The 6,000-nt window shown below is 42.8% G+C and overlaps 1 protein-coding gene across 3 annotated transcripts in view; it reads left to right on the top strand.

Annotated features, from left to right (window-relative positions):
• Window positions 1–3,144: 3,144 nt before the first annotated feature.
• The window catches only part of LOC147238631 (adhesion G protein-coupled receptor L3), a 332,737-nt gene continuing 329,881 nt past the window's right edge, over window positions 3,145–6,000 (top strand). For 2 of the 3 annotated variants that reach the window (XM_086197912.1, XM_086197911.1), the window contains exon 1: window positions 3,146–3,453. The gene's annotated coding sequence lies outside the window, so the exon portion shown is untranslated. Of the gene's footprint in view, window positions 3,454–6,000 lie in introns of all 3 variants that reach the window. The other variant, XM_086197913.1, reaches the window with a different exon arrangement.

Raw genomic sequence — 6,000 nt, 5'->3', positions numbered from 1 at the left:
CTAAAGTCAAGCTGGAACACCACTGACCAGGTCAACAGAGACGATATCGTGCCACATTTTGTAACCAACAAAGCCTGTTCAAACAAAATTCGCTCTTGAAAAATAATTGTTTCATGATGTGTCAACACTTGTGGTTAAGGTCTGGTTAGGCTTAGGCACACAAACACTTGGGTAGCAAAATATTGTGGCTTGGGTTAAAGTTGTGAAACTCTTCAACTACAAAACTCTGCAGGAACTCACACAGCAGTTTGTTGCTGCGTTTCCTCTGTTTCCATCGCACCAACCTCCCAAACCAGAGAACCAAACGGTGTTTTTCTGACCAGGTTTGATCCATGGCCCAAGTTTGGCTCCTGATTGTTCGATCAACCTTGAAAGAGCTCAGTCGGACCCAAAATATACTCCTGTTGAAGTTCTCTTACTCCTACTCCCTAGCTCCGACTCCTCCTGGTCCTACAGGGGAGTCTGTCTGTCTGGCTGTCTGTCTATCTATCTATCTATCTATCTATCTATCCATCTATCTATCATCTATCTATCTATCTATCTATCTATCCGTCTATCTGTCCATCTATCTATCTATCTATCTATCTATCTATCTATCCATCTAACTATCTATCTATCTATCTATCTGTCTATCTGTCCATCTGTCCATCTGTCCATCTGTCTATCTATCTATCTATCTATCTATCTATCTGTCCGTCCGTCCGTCTGTCCGTCCGTCCATCTATCTATCTATCCATCTAACTATCTATCTATCCATCTATCTATCTATCCATCTAACTATCTATCTATCTGTCTGTCTATCTATCTATCTATCTATCTATCTATCTATCTATCTATCTATCTATCTATCTATCTATCTATCCATCTAACTATCTATCTATCTGTCTGTCTATCTATCTATCTATCTATCTATCTATCTATCTATCTATCTATCTATCTATCTATCTATCTATCTATCCATCCATCCATCTATCTATCCATCTAACTATCTATCTATCTGTCTGTCTATCTATCTATCTATCTATCTATCTATCTATCTATCTATCTATCTATCTATCTATCTATCTATCCATCCATCCATCCATCCATCCATCCATCCATCTATCTATCCATCTAACTATCTATCTATCTGTCTGTCTATCTATCTATCTATCTGACGTTATAGTTTGACCTGAAACGGTGCTACGTGTAAAAGGAAAAATCTTTTTCCAAATCATCCACAGCGGGACACAGATATGTTAGCCAATTTCCATGGCATTTTATCCAAGAGTTGCTCAAATATCATCACACAAAAAAACAAAAAAAATACAACAAATGACCACCAAAGTAAAAAAACTTTATCCTTAGTGCAAAATTTTGTACCATATCCCTTTAGAAGATACTGAGCTGCTGGAAAGGACAGAAGAACATTTATAAGACTGCATCCCTCGGGCACGTGTTTTCCAGGAAAGCCCACAGCATTCATCCCGTGGGGACAATGAATTCTGGACTAACTTTTATGGCAATAGTGGTTATTTCCATTTTAACTAAAGTGTAGGACTGACAGACCAGCTATCCTGCAAGCTCGGCTAGGAAAATTACTGTTCTGAATAAGTACATGGGTTTTTTCTTTCTTTTCCTCAGAGAAAGGAGGGATGATTCATTTTTGTGTATTGGTGATGGCAAACTGAGTCAGATGAACAGCTAAAGTTGTATTCATTGCTTCAAAAGGGAAAAGTTACTGGCCTCCTTTGACCTCCTTATCACAAAAAAAAAGCAGTAATACAGGCACGGTGGCATATTTGCTGAGTCATCATGCAGTCATCAGCTATAGGTTTCCGTTGGATTAAACTCTTGATAGTGTTGAGCTGCAGCGAGTCACGATACGGACGGTGAAATGTTTGAACAGGCGGCGACGAGCTTAAATCACAGGCTCCATCTAAAGCTGCCAGGTCAAGCGTATTAGTTACGGAGTTGACATTTCCTATGCTTTGGAACATAAAACATGTCTGGGTTATAACTCTAGTTTATGAGGTCAGGGAAGAAGTCGTGTTTGTGGGAAAATTCCCATAAAAATGTAGGTAAAGGAGACAGATTGACATTTTGGTAGGAGATTTAGCTCCCGTGCTACAAGTGACCCATTTTTAAGTCAAGCGTGGCATAGAGGCAACATCTAGAAGGCTAGCAAAGACAAGCCTTGTGGAAACAGACCCTCTTGATGTTAGAAGGGTGTTTGTGTGTGTGTGTGTGTGTGTGTTTGTGTGTGGGGGGGTAACCCTGGGGAGTAACCCCTAACCCATCAGGGCCATTCAAACAACAGGTGCAAGGGTGGGAGGTTAAAAAACCCAGCTGTCTTAAACATGTGCACTACAGGCTAGCATGTGTTTTAGCTAACAGCAGCTGCAGGTAGGCTTTTTTGAGTCTGGAGGTGAAGAAGTAGAGGATGTACTTTCACAATAAACCTTGCAGTGTTTTTCTTTTACAGCCCAGTGAATCTGAACAGACCTTATAGGACTTTAAAGGTCTTAACAGACTTGTTTCAGGAAGGAAAAAAAAAAAACTGGTGGCCCTCGTGTTGAGTGTAAACTAGAGATGGAAGTCAAGCTATCTTTGACTAATCAGTGCAGGCAGATATTTCAGTGGAGAAACTGTCTCTCTCTCTCTCTCTCCATCAGTGACATGCAGTCAGGAGAGGCCTCGCCTGACATCATGGAAAGAGAAAAGAAAAAAAAAACTTGAAAGAAAAAAATTAAATGGTTTAATTTTTGGGTAATTTAAGTCATTTTCCATTTATCTCCACCAGTTTCAATTAGTTTTGACTCAAAATTGCTGAATTTTCCCATTTAGCGTTGAAATACTGAGCCCTGCGGACTCCCGACGTGTGGTGAGGCAGCAGCCCGCCGAGCCTCACCATGGTTTATGCAACACCCGTCTGTCTCCCTGTATGAAGTTATTAAAATGTTCAAACACTTTAACTCTATAAAATTACATTTCCAAAGTTTTTAGTTGATGTAATTTAATGTGTCTTTCATGTGCCCACAAATCACAGAACGGCTGGGAAGAGGCGCTCGGTGAGGCACGCAATTCTCCAGCCTCACTGTAGGGGGCAATCGTGATCCCAGGTATGCTGACGCGAACGCAATCATTCAAGAGAATAAGTGACCGTAAGCTAGCTCATGAGCAAGTGCATCGCATCAGTGTGCGTATTTGTCCCAGTGTGTCCATGGAGGAGGATTACATCTCCTAACTCAGAAAATTTTCTAAATTGCACTTTCAGTCGAAGCAGGATGTAATAAAGAAAGGCAGACCAACGCCGGAGCTACGTAGCTTGACTCAGACTGCGGGAAAGACCCGCTCTTTTCAAACGGAGTTGGACACAGAAAGGAATGGCTGTGTGGCCGTCCAGTCAGAAACCGCCATTTCTGATTTTCTTCCCTGCTTTTCTCAACTTCTGACAATCTCTGGACTCGGTTGGTAAGACGATGATAACGTTTTAAAAAAAAAATTAATCCGCTTTTTGTGTGCTACAGGTTTTATTTGTAAAGAATGTTGTTATGAGACTCAAAACATGACCCGCCAACTGTTTTCAATCGAATGAGCTAAACTGTGGGTTCTTATGTTTGTAAATTTGTTAAATGTCCGAATTAATTATCAACAGACAGTCTATTAAAACGTGTGATGTTTTTCACAATATCCATAACTATAAATCTCTATGAATTTGAATTCAGCTGACATTGATCCGTGTATTTAAACCTGACCCAGAGCACTGCTTTTATTTGTTTGATGGTAAATTCATCCGGGAGATGTGTTGTCCATGTATTGTAAAGTAACCCTCCCTTTCACACAGCCAGAGCAGTTGGAAAGCTGCCATTTATTTTATCACATAATTTTTTTTTGTATGTAAATGGATGGACTTAACGCTGATGTTTCACAAGCTCATTCTTGTACTTTCAGAAATAAATGTGCAGGCTTGTAGATAGAGTTCAGAAACATTTTTACCCAAAGAACTTCCATGATTTTTTTTTCACTTTTTTACACCTTTCAATGAAAATTTTCATGACCATGAAAAAGATATGATACACTTGCCTCAAATTAACAAGCTACAACATGAAATACAACATAAACATTTATTAATGAAATGAATATGAACAAAAAAGATATTTCAACAACCATATATATGTCAGTATGTAGATATTTATGAAGGAAATTTACATGACTTTTCCAAAATGTATATATTTATTTCATGAACACATTGACATTGTTATTCATTCTTCTTTTTCTTCTTGAATTCCTCCCTCTTTCTGGAGCCTCTACATCTCCTCCTCCCTCTTTCTGGAGCCTCTACATCTCCTCCTCCCTCTTTCTGGAGCCTCTACATCTCCTCCTCCCTCTTTCTGGAGCCTCTTCGTCTCCTCCTTCTCTTTCTGGAGCCTCTACATCTCCTCCTTCTCTTTCTGGAGCCTCTACATCTCCTCCTTCTCTTTCTGGAGTCTACATCTCCCCTTCTCTCTCTGGAGCCTCGACATCTCCTTCTCTTTCTGGAGCCTCTACGTCTCCTCCTTCTCTTTCTGGAGCCTCTACGTCTCCTTCCTCTCTGGAGCCTCTACATCTCCTCCTTCTCTTTCTGGAGCCTCTACGTCTCCTTCCTCTCTGGAGCCTCTACATCTCCTCCTTCTCTTTCTGGAGCCTCTACGTCTCCTTCCTCTCTGGAGCCTCTACATCTCCTCCTTCTCTTTCTGGAGCCTCTACGTCTCCTTCCTCTCTGGAGCCTCTATGTCCCCTCCTTCTCTTTCTGGAGCCTCTACATCCCCTCCTTCCTCTCTGGAGCCTCTACGTCCCCTCCTTCTCTTTCTGGAGCCTCTACATCCCCTCCTTCTCTTTCTGGAGCCTCTACATCCCCTCCTTCTCTTTCTGGAGCCTCTTCGTCTCCTCCTTCTCTTTCTGGAGCCTCTACGTCTCCTTCCTCTGTGGAGCCTCTTCATCTCCTCCTTCTCTTTCTGGAGCCTCTACGTCTCCTTACTTTCTGGAGCCTCTACATCCCCTCCTTCTCTTTCTGGAGCCTCTTCTTCTCCTCCTTCTCTTTCTGGAGCCTCTACATCTCCTCCTTCTCTTTCTGGAGCCTCTACATCTCCCCCTTCTCTTTCTGGAGCCTCTACATCTCCCCCTTCTCTTTCTGGAGCCTCGACATCTCCTTCTCTTTCTGGAGCCTCTACGTCTCCTTCTTCTCTTTCTGGAGCCTCTATGTCTCCTTCTTCTCTTTCTGGAGCCTCTACGTCTCCTTCTTCTCTTTCTGGAGCCTCTACGTCTCCTTCCTCTCTTTCTGGAGCCTCTACGTCTCCTTCCTCTCTTTCTGGAGCCTCTTCTTCTCCTCCTTCTCTTTCTGGAGCCTCTACATCTCCTCCTTCTCTTTCTGGAGCCTCTACATCTCCTCCTTCTCTTTCTGGAGTCTACATCTCCCCCTTCTCTTTCTGGAGCCTCTACGTCTCCTTACTTTCTGGAGCCTCTACATCCCCTCCTTCTCTTTCTGGAGCCTCTTCTTCTCCTCCTTCTCTTTCTGGAGCCTCTACATCTCCTCCTTCTCTTTCTGGAGCCTCTACATCTCCTCCTTCTCTTTCTGGAGTCTACATCTCCCCTTCTCTCTCTGGAGCCTCGACATCTCCTTCTCTTTCTGGAGCCTCTACGTCTCCTTCTTCTCTTTCTGGAGCCTCTACGTCTCCTTCCTCTCTTTCTGGAGCCTCTACGTCTCCTTCCTCTCTCTCTCTCTCCCTCCCTATCTCCTCCTCATCCAACTTAAATTAGTCCAGATCTTCCCTCTCTCTTTCCAGTCTGTCAGTCTCCTCCTCATTCCTCTATAAATGTTCCAAGTCCTTGTTGTCTCATTCCACTCCCTCAATCTCCTCCTCAGCTCTCTTACAGTGAACCAAATCCTCCATCGCTGTCTGGAGTCTCTCCATCTTCCCTCTCTCTCTCTCTCTCTCTCTCTCTCTCTCTCCATGCGCTCTGTCTCCTCCCTCTCTCTTT

The sequence above is a fragment of the Aulostomus chinensis genome, chromosome 24 (genome assembly GCF_037954235.1).
Source record: "Aulostomus chinensis isolate RoL2024-O1b breed Wild chromosome 24, RoL_Achi_v1.0, whole genome shotgun sequence".
NCBI lineage: Eukaryota > Metazoa > Chordata > Actinopteri > Syngnathiformes > Aulostomidae > Aulostomus > Aulostomus chinensis.
Note: the sequence above shows the minus strand (reverse complement) of the source record. Positions and strands in the feature narration are given on the sequence as shown.